This window comes from Mustela putorius, unplaced genomic scaffold (assembly GCF_011764305.1).
Source record: "Mustela putorius furo isolate JIRA1106 unplaced genomic scaffold, ASM1176430v1.1 tig00000765_pilon_pilon_pilon, whole genome shotgun sequence".
NCBI classification, from domain to species: Eukaryota; Metazoa; Chordata; class Mammalia; order Carnivora; family Mustelidae; genus Mustela; species Mustela putorius.
Window position 1 is genome coordinate 2,282,853 of NW_025421470.1, and position 19,557 is coordinate 2,302,409.

Consider the following 19,557-nt stretch of genomic DNA (forward strand, 5'->3'; position numbering starts at 1 on the left):
TGCTGTGTTTATCCCTCGACCCAGCGGTGAACGCTTGGGCTCTGGCCACTGTGAACAGGGCTGCTGGGAACGCCCGTGGGCAGCACCTACTGCAGTCTCTGGTGTTGGTTCTTAGGGCACATACCTAGGAGTGGGGCTACAGGGTCATATGGAAACTCTGTCAAATTCTTTGAGAAAATGAAAGAGAAAAAATTTTTTTTTAAGATTTTATTTATTTGACAGAGAGAGATCACAAGTTGGCAGAGAGGCAGGCAGAGAGAGAGGGGGAAGCAGGCTCCCCGCTGAGCAGAGAGCCCGATGCGGGGCTCGATCCCAGGACGCTGGGATCATGACCTGAGCTGAAGGCAGAGGCTTTAACCCACTGAGCCACTCAGGCGCCCGAAAGAAAAAATTTTTAAGCAACCCATGATCTGATACCCTTAAGCAAACAGTGAAGCAGTTACCGTGGAAAGCTCAGAAAAGCCTGAGTAGCGGGGGAAGGCGGACAGCAGCTACCTAGGGCCGGTGGGGTGGAGGGGGAGGACTGAGCTCCCCCCCGGGTCACTGGGAAGCCACTGGAAGGCTGCAGAGAGGGTGAGCTGAGCTGAGCTGTGTTTTACAGGATCCCTCTGGCCTTGTGTGGCGGTGGGCTGTCGGGCCGCATGGGTCAGACCTGGTCCGGGGAAGGGAAGTCACTCATGTGTGTCAGGGAGAAGGGCCACGGGGAAGCCAGGGAGCGGGGACAGCCCTTGAGCACCCACTCTGCAACCTCGGGGCATCCGTGCCATCAGGACTCCCTGGAAACCATCCCTGGCTTTGCACCGTGTGCCTTCCCCTGCCTGCACAGCCTCTGGGAGCCAGGCCAGGGTCTCCCACATCACCAGCCACTGCCTTGCCGGTGGTGGATGGGGCCCAAGGAGATGGGGCCTTGGCTCCTCCTTTGCAAAGTCACAGAACTGCTCAGGCGCTGTCTACACAAGGAACAAGGGAGGGGGTCCGTGCAGGCCGCGGCCAGGGAGGGCACGGCCGCGTGTGGAATGTCCTCCTCCCAGCGGGAGCCAGTAACCCTGCTGACAGGTGACCTGTCGGGGCAGAGGGCAAGGGAAAGAGGAGAATTTGGGGTTTCATCACGAACGCCAAAAGCAAAATCTAGAGCAGTTCCAAAAGTCCAAAAGATCACACCACGTTGGAAACCGTGGCTCTGTTTCAGGTGCCCCAGAGGCCAAGTCATACGGCACAGTTGGAAGGAAGCCTTAAAAACAGAAGCACATGACCCCGGGTAACCCAGAAGTTTCTGTGGCTGGAAGGATTGGTGAGAGGGAGGCAGAGTGGCCGCAGAGCACACGGCGTGGGGCGCCAGCACGATGGGCGGCCCCATCCCATGCCCGGCCCCACGTGAGGGCACGAGGGGCACAGCGGAGCTCGAGAGGAGAGGGGGCTCGTCCCAGGGCGGTGCGGCAGGCGGGGTCCGGGCGGGCCTGGCAGGGGACGTGGGGCTGGCGTGGGGGCTCCTTCTGGCCAAACCTGGGTCTTAAGAAGGAGCAGGGGGTGACGTCAACGAGACAACACCCAGTGACAGCCCGTGAGTCCGCAGTGATGCTGACGAGACAGGGATGGGGAGGAGGCAAGTGTCCCTTGTCACCGGGAGGTGACGTGCAGATGCCTCACCTGCAGACTGGAATTTAAAAGGCAGAGGCCACCCTTCTTCTTGCCCTTTCCTTGATGACGAGGAACAGCGCAAGTGTAGGAAAGCCGTCGGCCCGCACGCTCTGACGGTGTGGGTGAGTCACACGGGCCCGGTGGCTGCGATTCGTCCTGAGTGACAGCCCCGTCGTGATGTGCAAAGCCCCGTGATCTCACACGGTGTTAGAGTCCCAGGCACACGTGTGCCGTTGTGGCTTCCGCTTCTGTCCATCCTTCGCAGAGGAGCCGGACGTCAGCCGACGTCCTCGGGCTTCTCCAAAGGCAGTTCCGACACGTGTTTCTTGCATCTCTGCCCGAGGGTGGCTCCGGGCCTGGGGCCTGCGTGGGGCGACGGCCCTGGGGAGCCGCAGAGCTCTGCTGCCTGGCCCCTTCGTGGGGGAGTTTTGAGGGGTCCCTCGGGGTCCTCGCAGCCTCTCCGGGTTCCCACGCGGCTTCCTGCTCCCCAGACAAAGCAGTCTGCTCCCCACCTCACCCCCTTCCTGTCTCACACCCCAAAGGGACGCATCACCTCTAAGCCTTGGGTTGGATCTGGCAGGAACCCCACTAAGACACAGGCCCCTCCTGCCCCGTTATCATAATCCTTTGGAAAATTGTGATTCGTGGCGTAAGGTCCCACCCAATACACTCACGGCGGCTTCCTCAAGCCTTCCCTCTTTCTGGTGAGCTCTCGACTCTCGGAGAAGTGCCATAAAGACCGGGAGCCGTGCGTGGTGCGTTTCTGGGGTCTGGAGTAAGTTTCCGCAGGATCATCTCCCAGAACAGAAATTTTTTTAAGACTCTGAATTTATGCTGCCAAAACGCTCTTCTGGAAGAATTAAACCAATTTAGAGTCCTTCCTGCAGGATATATTTTATCCTGTGCTAAGTGGCCCATATTTCCTAAGAGGAGTTAGCATGTACTCTTCGTTTCTGTAGTGGCAAAATAAATCTGGGTGATTTTTTTCCATTTCAGGAAAAAAACAAAAATCCTCCCCTTGGGGAAAAAGCAGGCACGCCGCCGATTCTCACGGGGTCCTCCCAGGTTTCTCCTGCGTGGCGAGTCGCGCTTACGTCTATCAGAAACGGCCGATCGGAGTGCGCCCACGGAAGGCGAGGCTTTGGCGCCCACGAGAGAAGTTTCTGGGCCATGAGCTGTGTCTGTCCTATATTTGGAACGGCTCAAGAACACTTCACTGATGGCCAGGATTCGAGAACAAATTGCTTTCTCGTTTTCAAGGGTTTTTTCGTTTGGCTGAAGAAATGTGATAAGAGGAGTGGGCGTGTGCAGGTCAGAAACGTGGTGAATGAAAAATAGGTTCTTAAAACACTGCTTTTCCTCTTGGTATCCAAGTAATTCCACCAGGACTCCTGCCCCCCGCACCGGAAGGACACATGTGTGGTCACTGCTAGCGGAGCGGCAGGAAGCCGAGAGTCACTTCCGCTCTCATCCGCTGACCAGAGACCCTGGCAAGCCTTTCTCCACGGGGAAATCGCCTGCACACACACCGCTTTCTTCAAGTGTCCACCTATAATAACTGATTTTTAAGTAAGTCAGGCAGCTCCCCCAAGGCTGCAGCTCCGCAGCACCTGACCAGTGTCTGCTGACCCAGGATGGTCCGTGCCGTCCGTGGGGACCCGGGGCAGCAGCTGCGGGGCCGGGGAGAAGTCCTGGTGACAGGTGGTGACAGCTAGCCAAAAGCCTAGAAGAGAAGTTGACTCTATTTTGGATTAGATTTACATAAAATGGGCATCTTTATGAAACTGTCCACTAGGTCGCTTGAGGGGGCATCACTCGTGCGACAGGCCTGCGACACGTGTTGGCGGGCGCAGACGACGCCCCTCCCAGACGGCCGTCCACACAGACACCTGCCCGCCCGCTCCCCTCAGGAGGAGGAGACAGGATCATGCACACGGGGACGCGGCCCTTCGATGGACCTCAATGTGGTCTCATGCCCGTGAGGTCGTGTTTGCCAGAAATGTCCACTCTCAGTTCCAAGTTTAATGCCTTTAAACTTCCAGTAAACCGACATGAAGTGCCTACTGTGTACAAGGTGTGTAAGTCCCGATTCCTTCCAGCTCGGGGCCATTCAGGGGAGACTGGAACACGGGTCACACCGTCAATCCCATGACGTCCTGGGTTCTTTTCTTTAAAACATAGGCTCTAAGTTGCCGTGTGGTCCTGTATCCACACCGACACAGGTGAATGTCCCCTGTCCTTTCACTGCCGTGTCAGAGCAAGCCACCGCTGGTGTCGCCACTCCTGACTCCGGGCGCCCCGTTCCGCTCTGGGCTGCCCCAGGTGTCCCTGAGTGTGTCACCACCCCTGACGTCGGACGGCGCCCGCCTGCAAAGCAGCTGCATCCAAGCAAGGTCGCTCCCTCGTCCCTGGGTCCGCTTTAATGTTCCCTCCTGGCCGTTTGCTTGTAGCCTACGGGACCCAGCTCTCCGACGGTTCTCGGCATTTCCAGAGCTTTTCTTCCTTTTGTACCAATTCCGGCAAATCGTCGGTCTTGGATTTTTAGGAACTGGTCTTTCGTCCAAATTTTCAATGCATTGATTGTTCATTAATTTCTCTTGATGTTTGTCTGCTAAGTATCTATCTTGGATCATATCGTTTACTCAAAATTTGGGGGGCTTTTTTCCTCGGTCATTCTTGCCAAAGGACGACCATTCTGTCTGGAGTGGTCTCCGGAGAGAACGCTCCCGAGAGAGTTCACGGCATTGATCTGTCTTACGAAGTCTCCGGACTCTCTGGTGCTTGGTCTGGCCTCAGGGCCGTCCCTCATCAATCAGAAGACAGACACTCTGCCAGAAAGTGATTTTAATTGAAGTAAAGTATCTGGTTTAAATTGTAAGGTGAACGTGGCCTTTTGTGTTTTAACTTATTTTTAAGATTTCCGTAGTTTTTGAGAGACAGAGAGGACGGGCAGGCGGAGGGCACAGGGCGGGGGAGAATCTTGAGCAGGACGAGGAGCCCAACACGAGGCTCGATCTCACGACCCCTAGATCACGAGCTGAGCAGAGACCAAGAGTCAGACGCCAACCGGGCGGAGGCCCCCAGGCGCCCCTGTATTTTAACCTTGTTAATGTCCGATCCGGGGAGCGGTCTCCGTGGGAGACGTCTGCGGCCACGACCGACCAGCGAGTGAAACACACGGCGGCACCTGCTGGAACTTGAGCCAACGGGTGCACCGAGCGCCCCACCCCCGCCGCATGGCTGATCTGTCCCGCGGGTGGCCTGGCCTCTGCCTCTCGGAGGAAGTCTCGGAGAGCGTTCACAGAGCGCCCGCAGCAACGCGGTCGGGCCGGTGACGCCGAGCACAGCGTGTGATCCGAGGACAGCCGGCGGCAAGCACAGGTGTGCGGGGTCGGGCCGGTGCCTGCCCGCAGTCCCCCCCCGCCCACCCCGGGGTGCACCTGCAGACCGCGCTCCTCCAGCCTCCCGTGTGCTTTGCTCACCCGCTAGCGTTTGGACTTGGAGCCACAGAGCGGGGGGCTTTCTGCTGGGCTGTGCCTGCAGAGACACATGTGCACACACACGTACAAAGACATGCACACGCGCACGCGCGCGCGCACACACACACACACACACACACACACCCCAAGGCCCTGTCCTGCCGCAGCTTCCCCTTGGGAACCTAGACCACCTCTGCAAGAGCTCGTCAGGCAGGGCCTCCCCGTGCAACTGGAATTTCAGATAAATTGTGAGTTTTCCGTACAAGCCTGTCCCAAATAGTGCATGGGACACACTTACAGTAAAACGTTACTCGTGGGGGGCAGGGCGCCCGGACGGCTCAGCCTTCAGCTTGGGTCATGATCTCGGGGTCCTGCGCTCAGAGCCCCCTGCTCAGCGGGGAGTCTGCTCCTCCTCTCCCTCTGCCCCTCCCCCAACTCCTGCTCTCTCTGCTCGTGTTCTGTCGGAGGTTCCTCGGGCACTGAGCACCAGCATGTTCCCGACGACCTTCATAGGGGTAGCTCCACTAAGGCCACGGCGGGCTCGGCCACGGGACCACAGTGGGGCCCGGGACCACTGTCCATCACACTGAGGGCCTGGAAGCCTTAGGCAAGCTTGTGCCTGTGGCCGGGGGGCAGGTCCCAGGATGAGGCTGTGCACAGAGGGGTGCAGGACTGGCAGGTCCCCCCTCTCCTGCCCCCACCACACCACGGGGACAGAATCCACTTTCCCATTCCCAGGGTCTCTGTATCACCCAAATACAGATGACCTTGGGAAGTGCCCCAGGGGCCCAGCCATGCAGCACGGCCCACGCCGGGCCACCATTCTGGACTGAGCAGGGTGTGGTCTGGGGGGCCTCCTGCTCCTGGGCCTCAGCTTTGGGGGTGTCTCTGGGTGTTGGATGAGCTTGGGCTACCCCGGCACAGACCGGCCGCAGGAAGGGCTGACCCCGCCGTCTCTCCTGGGCCTCTCAGGCTGTGTGTGTGTGTGAGCAGAATGTTCCAGAAGATCCCTGGGCCTCTGTGGGATCCTGGGCCTGGCGATGGGTCTGTCTTTGCACCTGCGCTGGGGATGTGAGTGGGGCCGCAGTGCTTGCCCCTGCTCACCCCTCGATCCACTGTCACGCCCTGCACAGCGCCCCAGGTAGACTCGCCACACGCACAGAGACAGCAAAGCCCATTAGGGAGCAGGATGGTCAGTCTTAGCCAAGACAGGGGGCGTTCACAGACACCCGTCTGCTCTCCGACCGGAGCGTCTCCTGGGGTCAGAGCGGTCGTGGTGCCAGAGCTGAACCAGGAAGGAGAGAGAGAGGGCGAGGCTCCCCTGCCCCTCTGCCTTTCCCCACGCCCCGCTGGGGACGACCTGGGGGCCGCTGGGCAAAGCTTCTGAGGCCCAGAGGCACGAGCTCAGGACCAGGGGGCAAGACTGCTCAGCCGCAGCGCCCCACGGGGCGAGGGTCCCAGTGCCCCAATGTCGCTGGCCCCCGGGTGCCAGGCCGATAGCGGTCGGGCCATCGTGCTCCTCGAAAGCCTGCCGCTGCTGGGATCGGAGGCCCCGAGCCAGGGACTTCGGCCCATTTTACCAGTCAGTTGCCAAAAGTCTCCTTACCCTCACGTTCCGGGTGGGGCCACTGCTGTGACCAGGACACAGGACTGTGTCTACAGAAATGAGAGGCTGTGCTGCCTAGAAGGCCCAGCTACTCTCAGAGCCACAGCCCCAGGACAGCCCTTTGCCCAAGTGACAGGATGCTCCAGGAGGGACCGTCCGCCCAGAGACAGAGCCCCTTCCAAGTTAGCCTGTCCGCGGGGGACATCGGGGAGCTCCAAACAGTTTCCCACAGGCTCAGAAGTCTTAGAAGCCCCAAGGGGCAGGAGAAAGCATGCATTTCTGGGGCAGGAAGGGGATGAGCTCAGACCCAGAGGACCCAGGAGTCCATAGTAAAAACACCCGGAGGGGATGAGAGGCTGGCCCAGCCCCAAGCCTCACGTCCCAGACAACGTCAAGGGCATTGGCTTCTGAAAATGGGTCACGGCATTTGAGAAGCAATGGCCTCTATTTTCTCCAGAATCCAGGAAGCCCGGGCCCTGGGCCCACCCCGTGAGAGGCATGGTAGCCCAGGGAGGGTGACCCTGTGGAGGGCCTCCTGGAGGAGGTGTCTGCTGCTGTGCTTCCTCTGGTTGGGCCAGCTCCCCCTCCCTCATCTCATACACCCCTCCTTGGCCACCCCCAGCACTGGAGCCTTGAACTAGTCTGGCCTCCTGGCCACCCCAGTGCACCCCGGACCACGACGGGGACCCTCCAGCCCTGAGAGTCCTCACAGCAGGGGCCACCAGAACCCCCAGCCTCTGTCTGGGCTGCAACTCCTTTATGCATTTTGAACAAGAGCCCCACAGATCACGCACCTGCCAACTACACCTAGTAAGGGACTGGTCAGGTCCTGTCCATGCGGTCTGCCCCAGTGGGATCAAGGCCAGAAGCTGAGGGCTGACCCTAGAGGAACCACCGGGTGCGGCAGACTCCACACTCGAGCCCAGTGTCTGTCTTCGCCCTCAGCCAGGTCCTCCCCATCATCTAGGGAAGGTTAGCTGGGCCCTGCAGGTCTGTGCCCCTGCGGGGGACAGTTGCCGCCGGATCACTCGGTCATTGCTCAGTCATCATCCTGGGCCACCGTACACTGAGACACCGCCTTTCCTTCTGTCTGGGCCCTCAGGCACCTCCCGATCGTCTGGGACCTCAGCACTCCCTCTGCCGCTCCGGGTCTCCCTGCGCTCAGACCTTCGCACGTGACAGTGAGGAGACCAGGTCTGCTACTCGGGAAGTCTTCAACCTCCTCAACGTTTCCTCCCACCCGAAGCCCCCACGGAGAAGGGCACAGAGCGGCGACGTCTGGAATACGGGCTCTTGGGCCGTGAAGTCTGGCTGTGGCGAGTCTTGGATCAGAGCAGCTGCAGAAGGTAAGTGTGGGTCGAGTATGTACCACGTGTGGAGACACGATAGAATTTGGTGCCTTTGCCACCTGCCCTGCCACCTGGCACAGGGGTTCTTCGTGGTCAGCATGGGTGTGCGTCCCAGGGGAGCAGGCCAGCCGGGGGAGGCCGAGGGGGACAGGGCCAGGCCCGGGGACAGCCCCCACATGGGGGACGTAACCACCAACTCCTGCTTCCCCAGTGACCTCATGTGCCCTGGGGGCCTCTCGGGTGCTCCCCTGGCCTCCAGAGCAGGACGATAGGCACAGGGGCTGGTTTGCAGAGCTGGCCTCTGGGTGGCCACTGGGTGACAGGGAGCAAGTGGCCAAAGGTCCCGAGACAGCAAAGCAGCAAAGCCAAGAGCCTCTAAAGGGGCATGAGAGGTCACATCTCCCCAGACGGGGCTGAGCCCCAGCCCTGAGGACAAGGCCCTTGCAGGGCCAAGGGGAGGACCGGACCCAACCCTGGCCTTCCAGACGCCGTTCCCGCCACCAAGACCTGAACTTCTTGCCCTGTGACCCCCTGCCCGCCTCCAGGGTCTGCATCCTGTGAGGGAGGCCGGCCTGGGCCCGGGGCTACCTGCGGAGGTGGGGGAGGGGAGCAGGAGGGCCAAGGCCAGGAAGAGGAGGGGCAGCCGGGAAGGGGTCAGCGCTCCCCACACCGCCCGCCGCCTTCCAGAACCCGCCGCAGAGCAGCCGGTGTCCAGGGTCTGCCCCAGCCGGGTCTCAAGCAATGCGTCAGGTGGGAGGGCGGGGCAGGCCCCTCGCCGTCCGCGTAAGGACTGTTGACTTGTCGATGGGTTTTAAATGCTGGGACTCGGCCACGCGGCCCGGCTTGTCCCACCGAGCTGGGGATCGGACTGGCGGGGAGGGCAGGCGCTCAGAGCCACCCCCCACCCCGGCAAGGAGCTGGGTTCTGAGGGACGATCCTGGGGCCACGGTCCCAGCAGCAGGCACCCCGGGCAGGCACCTGGGAGATGCGCGCAGACGTGAGGAGAACCGCACACAGTGAGCGCCTCCATGCCTGCCCTACAGAGTCACCTCCGAAACTCCCTCTGCAAAACAACCCAGAGGAGAAGCAACGTCATGGCAGCACGTCCCCATCTCCGCCGTATGGCCGAGAAAATCGGAGTCGACTGAGTGAAGGAGCTGGAAGACCCCCGCTCCCTAATCCAGGTGACCACTCTGACCCTCAGTGTCGTCGTCTCTAGGCCAGGAATGCCGAGGGCCACCGCGGCCCCTGGGAGGGTGCGCACGACCCAAAACAGGGCGCAGACGTGACATGCTGCCGGGACCCATGTCCAGACCCCAAACACGCGTCTTGAACTCTCAGGGACAGTCGAACACACAGAAACTGAGGGCAAACAGCGCTGGACAAGAACACACCTCGGTCAGCAGGGACACCGGCCTTCCGGGACCGGGCCACGGACAGCCCACGTGGAAGTCAGGACAAACCAGTGGCTGGACTGTCTGGTTAAGAAGGTGACACAGGCCAGCCCGGGTTTTCTGAGCATCGCATGCAACCCAGTGGCTAGAAATAGGCCCCGTGGCGTGGGCGCCGAGGAGGGAGACATTGGCTGAGACGTGAGTCATCCACAGCTCTCGAATGCTAGCGCTTCTAGAAACAGACATTTTGGGTTCCTTGGGAAAGTGCACCACGGATGGAGAGGAAAAACCCTCTGGGCCCGGGCAGGGCAGGGTGGGGACGGCGAGCCGGACGAGGGCTCACAGGAGTGAACATAGGGCAGGGGCGAGGGGCTCCAGGAGCACAGGCAGGGGAAGGGGAGGGGGTGCATCCCCGAGACACTGCTCCCCACCCAACCGCTTCGAGCCAGTTTTGTCCTGAGTCTCACGACAGGATTGGGAAAGTGTCCCAGGAGAGAGCAGACCCTCAGGGGGAAGGAAGGGCTGAGGGCTCGGTGGGGCTCAGCCTGGACGCGCTCCAGCAGGAGTCTCCACGGGCTCCCGACCGCGGCCAGCATGTTGCCCCAGATGAAGTAGAGGCCAAGGTCACCTGGGGACAGACTGAGAGTCAGTCTCGGGGAGCAGTGGATCCTCTCCGGCCCCTGGGGGTGGGTGGCAGACCCCAGCTGGAGTCACCAGGGAGCTCCTGCCCCACGGGCCGGCGACAGCTTGTGCCCCTGATGGCCAGAGGGACCTTGGACAGCTTGGGACCTCTGTCTGACCTGCTTCCTCATTTGCAGAGAAGAGAGCAAAAACAACCCTTGAGAGGATTCTGGAAGACCAACAGAAGGTCTCAGGGGGAGGGCAGGGGTCAGCCAAACCTGGTGCTTCGGGTTAGAGGATGAAGCCCTGGACCATCCTGTGGGTCCCACTTACTTAAGACTCCGTGCAGTTCAGAGAACAAGCCATTTCCCGGGGTCTGCCTTTCAGAAAACAGGAGCTCACTCGGCCCAAAGCCCCCTGCGAACAGAACCACCAGCGGGAGGGGGTTCCGGGCAGGCACTCCTCCTGGAGCCTGAAAGCAGGGAGAAAATTGCTTTCGGGGGTCAGTGCACGGTGTCGCTGCGTGTGGGAACACGGGCACAGCCAGGAGGAGGGCAGCAGGCCCGTGAGCCTCCGAGGACAAGCCTGGGGCCTTGAGGGAGGCGTGGACTCCCACAGCCATCGGGGGCACGGGCAGGTAAGGCTCTAGAAGCTGACTCTCATAGTAGAACCTACCGCTGGGTCATGTGCTTTCCCTGTTTCTGGGGGCAGCGTGATCGCCCCAACGCTCCGTGCTGAGGAGGCCCGGCCTGCGGGGGTTCGGGGCGACCTGACACCGGAAGCCTGGGGCGACCCACTCAGCATCGGGCGGGAACAGGACCCCCACCCACAGGAGACGACGCTGGGCGATCCAGGCTGCTCCCTTGTTGCCTGCTGGGGTGCCGGGTCCCTCTGCCCTAAGCCTGCGGGACTCTGGCCACGATGGAAATGCTGTGGCTCCGTCCTGCTCTGTCCACAGAGATCTGCCGGGTGCTCGCCCACATCTCAGCCTTCCCGCCCCTGCCCTTCCCAGGTACCGCGGCGGGCTGGCCCCCACAGCCCCCTTGGAGCCCTGCAGATGGGGCCCCGTCCCATTCCAGCAACCCCAGCACCAGTCTGAGCCAGGCCAGCCTCGCACAGGAGCAAACAGACGACTAAAGCAAAAGTGTTGCAGTCTATTTTGAAAAGTGGTTCCTTCCAGAAATCGAGACGAGGACAGGGAAGGGGCTCTTTCCCCAATAGACACAACTTGATAACTTAAAGCCTCATGCCTTCCCCTGACATTACTTAAATGCGAAGTTGAATTGCACAGGCAGAGACAAGGCGAGGAGGCAGACCCAGCGCTGCAGGCCGCGCACCCCCTCCCCAGGGCCGGGGCCTAGTCAGGACTGACGGGCCCCCACGGGCTCCACGCCCCTCCTCTCTAACAGCCGGGATAATGGGCCAGATATGCATTTCTGCCGGAGTGGGGGTTTGGGGCGGTTGGTGGGTTTCAGTGAGGCCTGTGCTCCTCCACAGGTGGGCTTGAATCCGGGGTTGGGGGTCCCTTCACCTGCCCCGGGAGGCAGGGCTCAGACCCTCTCCCAGCAAACACCCACACTGCACTCCTGTGGACCGACGGCAGCGGGGGTTGGGGGGTCGATCAGCCCAGCCCCCGTACTCATGGGGCTTGTGTTCTTATGGGGACACAGATAAAACCCACAGCCGCACACTGCTTTGTGCCATGAACAGAACAAGCGAGGGCTACGGTCAGCGGGCTGAGTGGGGAGCCTCCGTCAGCAGGGACACGGCTGACCGCATGTCCCACACCCGCTCTCTGCTCCTCCCTCCTGACCCAAGCCCAGGACTGGCTGTGCAGCTCTAGAGATGTCTGCAGCTCCCCTGGCAGAGAGGGGCTGCTGAACAAATTAGGATGATGGGCTCGGACTTCTAGAACAGTTCCTTAAAGAGGGCGCCTCCGCCGAGACAGGAGTCCTTTCCCTTTCGTCCCTACTTCATTCTCCTTATTCCTGCCTGGAATATGGTTATGACTGTTGGAGCTCTGGTAGCCATTTTGTGACATGAAGTGACCTGGAGATCGGGAAGCCCAAGTCTAAATAGCCGGTAAGTTCTAGAGCCAAGCGTTGGACTTTTCATTCTAAAACCTATAATTTTCCTCTTTACAACCCCTTCTCAATGCACACAGAAAGGGCCCAGTGAGTGCAGGGAAAGCTCTCGCCATCTAAGCTTCGGCCCCAAGAACACGGAGCAGTCAGACGAGAGGCACCAATTCTTGTTCGACTGACAGTTCTAAACTGAAACTCTCAATTCCTCTCTGCGACTGCAACCAGATGAAATTACACAGCGCCGGCAACTTATAAATAGAAGAAAATAAACGGGGAGAAATGAGCAGATTAAGCCACGAGCCACCAGGAGCTCAGAGAAGGGCATTCGCTTTGTTGGTATTTCATTCTGCCAACGCCGTGGCTGAAATTCTCTGTGCTTGGCATCTGCTGCGTGTGGTCCCCGGCGAGTCTCTGGCTCCATCCGTTTCTCGCATCAGCTAAATCTGAAGGGAAAATGCAGGGCAGCTCGCGCCGGCGCCTGGGCGCCTTTGACAGTCCGCTCAGGGTGCTGACTCGGTGAAGTCAGACACCAGTCGGGAGACACGTGGTCCCCTGGATGGTGTGTGTGGTGGGCACCACAGGCCTGCCGGCGAGACTCAGGGAGGGTCCCACTGAGGGCAGCCCCCCTGCCAAGCCGGCGAGCGGGAGACCAGGTCCACGGGCAAGGTCGGCAGGGGATGCGCTCTCTCCGCCAGCACCGCTCCCCCGTCTTGATGCTGGCCCAGCCACACGCTCGCTCCTCTGGGCAAACACACTCAAAGTCCAAGTGAAGTCAACGCGGAACGCCGACAAACCGAAGGAAAGAAACGATTAAACATAAACGATTTGGTGTGTTGTCTCTGGAGCTGCCAGACCTCTCGGGTGTACAGAGGAGGCCGGGGGCGGCTGTCTTCTGATCGCCCTGCTCCGCCGGAGAGACGATGACAACGCTGAAACACAGCAGCGGGGCGGCAGGCGTCACGGAGAGAGCCAGGGAGAGTGAGGTGGTGACAAATGTCTAGGCTCACCTTCCTGATCTCTGGCCAGAAGACGCCTGTTATGGGGGGCACGTCTCAGCAAGCAAGCCCATGTCTCCGGCGGGCAGGTTTCGGAGCAGGACGGAGAGCCTGCCCCAGGGCAGCCACGGGGCCTGGCGCTAGGAAGGCTCGAGTAGGCCTGGCGCACAGCCTCACCCGCCCTGGGCCGGCCAGCCATCCTCTACTGTTCAACTTCTCGTTCTGAGGGGCGCGTGGGGGGCTCAGTCCATTGAGCGTCCAACGCTTGACTGTGGCTCGGGTCACGATCCCAGGGTTGTGGTGTTGAGCCCCGTGTTGGGTTCCACGCTGGGCATGGAGCCTGCTTCCGATTCTTTCTCTCCCTCTGCCTCTGCCCCCCCCCCCCCAAAAATAAATAAAGACAAACTTTTCACATTGAGAGAACAGTAGGTTCACATGCCATTATCAGAAGTAACAGATGCCCGTTCCTAGGTGCCCAGTGGTAACACCCGCAGAACCGTCACACAGGGTCACGGTCAGGATGCCCCCCACAGCCGCACCCGCTTTACTCACAACCACCAACCACACGTCCTTCCTGGCCTCATGGTTTTGGCATTTTAAGGACATTTTCTTGAAAGAATCCCATGTGTGCAGTTTGGGGGTCGACTTTTTCTACTCAGCTTAATTCTCCGGAGACTTGTCCAGCTGGCTGCGTGTCACACGCACACACACACATTTACACACTCGCGCTCACACTAGGTCACGCTCATGTGCTCAGGCTCACGTGTGTGCACACACCTCCAGGCCACGGGCTCAGGCTCACAGCTGCACGTGCTCTCACGCTCACACGCACACTCACGTCAGGGTCTGGGCTCACGCCCTGGGCCCTCTACGCTCCTTGGCTTTTGGCAACCAAAGACGAGCTTGAGGCAGGAAAAACCAGAAACCAGTTCTGCTGTCTGCCTGCTTCGTATCTGCTTCTGCCTGCTCCCCCCGTGAGGCAGCCTTTCGGGTTTTGTTTTGCTGTATTTTTGCTGTATTTTCACTTCTTAGGCAATAAAACTCATTAGCTCAGCACTGAAGCGGGGACAGGCCTCTAAGGACAGGAACCTTGGCTGCGCCCCAGGGGGACGGGGTGACTGCAGGCTCCCCTCCCCAACTGTCCAGGCGCTCCGCATGTCTGCAGGGTGGAGAGCCCCGGGGTGGGTCCCCTCTCCCGGCCCTGCCCACTCCAGCAAGCCCAAGGGCACAGCCATGTGCGGGGCAGGTCAGCCCCGGGTCCTCTAGGGTCAGGCAGGCAAGACCGGGCGGGAAAGCCTCGCTCACAGGAACAAAATATCGAAGGTGGTGCCGAAAACCTCACGCAGCTGATATGACGAGTCCTTTAGCTCAGTATTTAATATGTCAAACATAAAACTAATGAACAAAATATGGGCATTTTAGATACAGGCAGGAGCTGGTCCTGGCCAGATGCGTCTTCTCACTGCCCTCCCCCGACCCCAGCCCCGCACATGGGCGCTGGTGTCCCTAACACGGGGACACCCGGTAGATGGGGTCTGCAGGCCGGCAGAAGCAGCTCCCCGCCTGCGGCCGCCCCCACCTGCAGACCCGACATCAAAACACACAGCTGGCAGGCGGAGGCCACCCGGGCTAGTACTGGACTCTCCCAGAAAGGGGGGAGGTTTCCTCGTCCCTGGCAACAGCCCAGCCAATGAGAGGCCACTACACATCCAGCTCCAGCTTTACTCCAATGGACTTTCTGTTTACAGCAGCCTGAGCCGAGCCCCATGCCGCCGCCTCTATAAAAGAGGCCTGGTCCCTAGACTCGTCTACACCAGCTCCTTGCGGCTGCTGTTCTGTCACCCCGGCTACACCCGATGTGCCGGGAAGATAACGGCCGTTGTAGCTTCTTGTAGCTCCAGGTCCACAGCAGCCTGACCCCTGGGGTTAGGGCAGAAGGATGGACAAGGGCTCCCCACCCTCCAGCCACCCTTGCAGCAGGGTCTTTGGGAGGTCTGAGTCGGGGCCTCCCGGGGTCCCTGCGGCCATTCCGCTGTGGGCGTCGCTCCAGCACGAACACACGGAGGCGCACACACGCGGGCTCCCCAGCTCCCTGCAGTGCAGAGCCCCAGAGGGTTAGATCCTCCCATGGGCAAGAACCAGCAGAAGGTGGCCGGCGCTCCCCCTTCTGCCTGGCGTGGAGGGCACACCAGGCATCGGCTGCGGGCAGTGTGCCCTCCCTGTGTCCACGTGTGCGTGTCAGCCGCGTGGCTCTCTGGGCCCTGGGGAGGGCATGTGGGCGGGAGCCACAGCTGCCCCCTCCCTGGAAATGGCCCGGGAGGGTTTAGAGGGCAGAAGGGACCCGGGGGACCGTCCACCGGACAGCAGGACACAGCGTCTGGCCCTTGCCCGCCCGTTCCCGCGATCACCCTGCTCCACAGGGAGTCGCCGGGCCAGCTAATTGCCATTCCGAGCACCTCCGCCGCTGCCCGCGGCTCCCAGCTCGGTCTGTCCCACTATTTATAGCCGCCGACTACTTAAGAGACACAAATTACTGTCGTGGAGCCGCCTTTACACTGCGCGGCGCGGGAGAGCACAATGGGCTGGAGCCTTGCGGACGGGCCTCCTGCCTCCGGCGGGTTTGCGATAGAACTGCCTCTTTCTTAGGCGACGAGTGTACTTGCGAGGCTTCTCCAAAAATACAACTTCCTTTAAATAAACTGCTCCATCGCATCCCAGGGGCGAGCGCACCGCTCCTCTCTGCTAAGCCCCGTCACCAGGGAAGGAGGGCGGCTCGCAGCGCACACAGGTTCCAGAAGCTTCCGACCACCCGCTCGGTTCCAATCCCTCTGACTCCAGGGCCACCTGCTGACTTCCTCCCAGAGCTCGAGGTCGGCTGCGGGCCATACGCACGAGCCGGCTGAAACACCACACAACGTGGGGTCGCGGGATCACTAACACTTGCCCGCAGGCCGGTCAGCCCTCTACACGCATCGATTTAGTGAGTCCTCACGCAGCGGAGGCAGGTGCTCCTGCTGCTGGTCCCGCGGGGCAGACGGGGCCTGGCTCTCGGGCTGCCTCGGGCCGGCCCCCACCAGCAGGCAGGGCAGCCCCCCTGCTTACGCCCACGTGCTGCTTCACCCTAAGTCACTTGCCAGGAAGCACCAGGGCCAGTGCAGTGGGCCTGCCTTGTCCTCTTAGGGGCTGGGAGCCCTCCCGCCAGGGACGGCCAGGAGGCAGCCTGAGTTGCAGTGGGGCTGTGGGGATCTGGAGCCCCCGGAGGGGTCTTTGGGGAGCACACAGGCTGGCCCTCGGGGTCACTACCTTGCGTGGGCCCACCACACCTGGGACAGCGGCTGCCATGGGGTGGGGGACGGTGTGCCAGGCAACACAGGCAGAGCACGAGCTGACAGAGGCCGTAGCTGCACGGCCACCTCCCTGCCATGCTGCGCCCGTGAGGCTGGTCTCCAGACCGCACTTCCGTCGAGAACCTCGGGCACCCTGGGAGCACCCGCTGGAACCTCGAGACGTCTCCCAGCCTGTGGTCGCAGCAGAGGGTGTCCAGGCGCGAGGAGAGTGCGGGCCAGCCGGCAGGGGAGGGCACGGCACAGGGCTTCACCAGCGCCCCCGAGCTCCCAGGCTCTGGCTGTCGTGGGTGCCCCCTGAGGGAGCCCCCAAGCTGAGACCCTGCCCCATGCCACCCTGGGACGGAGCCTTTCATCAGCCCTACCCTGTCCTCGAGGGGCCACCCGAGGGGCTGCAGCACTTCGCCCGGACGCGCCGCGCCCCTCCCCGTGCCCCCCGCGCCCCGCTGCTGGGCTTCAGCTCCTTTCCAGCCCGCTCCCACCCCCGCCACGGGCTTCCAGGCCCTACACGGCGGCCACGCGTGAGTGGGAGCGCTCCCACAGGCGGAACCCTCCAGAACCCTGCGGGCTGCCTCAGCAGTTCGTCCGGACTCCACCTGAACGTCACTGGCCTGCGACTGCACCCACGCCCGCGCACGGCCACGCGCCTCCGGTAAAACCTCCCTTGGGGTTCTGTCCTGGGTGCTGGGACAGAGCCCTGAGGACGGCAGGCCCCAGGGAGCCAACAGGTGGCAGCTCTGTGATCCTGCCCACCACATCCACCCCAACGGGACCCGGGCGACTCCTAGGGGGAAACCCCTCAGCCTGGGTCTGAGGACGCCCAGCGCGCACATCCCTCGATCATGGTGTCTGCTGGACTCGGCCTCCAATGCGCACCCTCTGGGGGACGCAGCCACGTGGGGGGCAGATGGCGCCATCGGAAAATGGGGGGGACGCCAGAGCTCCCGGCACGTGAAGAAGGCTCCGCTTCCCCGGAAACGCAGGACCCCGTGAGGCCCACCACGCGCCCCAGGCCAGCCAGGGCCCAGCACCCGTAAGGCCCAGGGAGACGGGGGCCCTCGCCTGTGCTGGGCACCGGTGGGAGGGTTTCCCTGCAGGCTCAAGGTCGGGTCTGCTGTCCGGAGGTTCTGATGAAAACCGCTGCAGAAAGGGACTGGGCAGACGCCAGGCACAGGGGCAGCAAGTGTCAGAGTCGGGGGAGAGGACAAGCCACAGTCACACAGCAGAGCCTCCATGTGCTGCCCAGACGCCCCTGCAGCCACGACGGGCGGGCGGGCGAGTGTGGGGCGGCCAGCTGTCCCGCACACACACGTGCTCGCACACACTCCATGTTCCTCCTGCACTTCAAGCGTGTGCGTGTCCCTGTGGACCCAAGCCGGGAACGAACACAAACGCCTCTGTACCCGAGTCTCAGCCCCCGCCCCAGCCACACTCACCCTGTGAGGTCACCAAAGCCCTGTGTCTGCCAGGCCCCAGGGTCCCCCGGGTCGAGGCCCTGATGCAGCCCACCCCCTTGCTGGTTCCAGGGAGGATGTGTCCCGGCGGCTCGGAGCAGCGCAGATGGGGGGTTGTGGGCAATCCGGGCCGTCCAGGCAGCTCTCCGGCGAGGGGAGGGGTGTGTGAACCCACGGGGGCTTCGCGTAGCTCTGAGCCACGGACCACACACACCTACGGCGCACAGGCAGTGGGACTCGACAGAGGCCGCCCCCGCACCCCAAGGACACAGCCCACCAGGCCCGGCTGTGGGACACCCTGTGGCCAAGGGCCGTGCTTCCCGGATCAACGGTAAGAAGAGCTTCGGCACGAAGAGAAGCGACGCACCGTGAAGCTGAGAGTCGGGCCCGGTCTGTGGCTCCCAGTAAGCTCCGTGGGGTCACCACAGAGCACAGGAGCACGGGGGACACCAGAGCTGCCACATTCACAGTGAGTGTCCCTGACAAACAAAGGCTCGAACACCACCCACACGGTGCCGTGTCCCTCGGCCACGGGTGGGGCGGTGGGGGGGCACTGACCCCCGCCACAACGTGCGTGGGCCTCCAGGACACGACGCGGAGCGAGAGACACCGGGCACAAAGGCCACGGAGTGCGCTTCCGTCCACAAGACCGCGCAGTAGAGCTGGGTCCGTGGAGACAGCGAGAGCATCGGGGGCCCCGGGCGGCGGGGTGAGTGCCGGCAGGTGCGGTTTCTCTGGCGTGGTGGGCACACGTGGCCATGGGATGCAATGACCGTGCAGGCGAGTGTCCTCAAGGCCACAAATGGTGGTTCCTAGGTTGTGTTTTACCTGCACAAGGACGCTGTGAACCATCCCGGGGATGACTGACCACACTGGAGGTTCCAGGAGGCGTGCATGGGCCGGGACCCTATTCAAACACACGGACGGTGATAACTGTACAAGTCAGGATGGTCACTGCTTGGTGGGGAGCACAGGGGGGCGCCCCCGGGGGCCGCAGCGCGCTACTGACCCGGCTGGGGTCCCCTCGTGACCAGGCAGGAAGCCAGATGCTGCCTTTGAGCGGTCTTCTCCCCCTGGCTTCTGGGGCGGACAGACTCGAACACACACGCCCTATATGATGGCCCGTAGGGTCAGGTGCACAGTGGCCGTCCCAGCAGCACCCGGGGTGCTGATACCGACCGCAGGGAAGAGAGGGTGAAGGTCACCAATGGTGAGAATGTACGCGCTTGTCTCCAGGTCAGGTCTGGAAGCAGCAGGCTGCCTGGCAGGGCCCAACCCTCCCTCCAGGGCCCTGCGTCGGGGGACCCCGTACCCCAGAGAGCACCAGGAGTGTGCACGGAGCACGCGTAAGTTCCCGAGGGCCTGGCCCGGGACAACAGCACATTGTGCATGGGTTTAAACACTTTCTGTTCACATAAACTACGAGATGACTTATAGTTAAAATGATTTCAATTTTACAATATAACCAAATAATCTACTTTGGTCCCGCATAAATGTTTGGCTTTTCAAACATCTCGTTTCTAAATCCCTACAAGGTGACAATAAAGGGAAAGCCATGAAAATGGGATTTTCACGTTCCCACTTTCCGCAGTT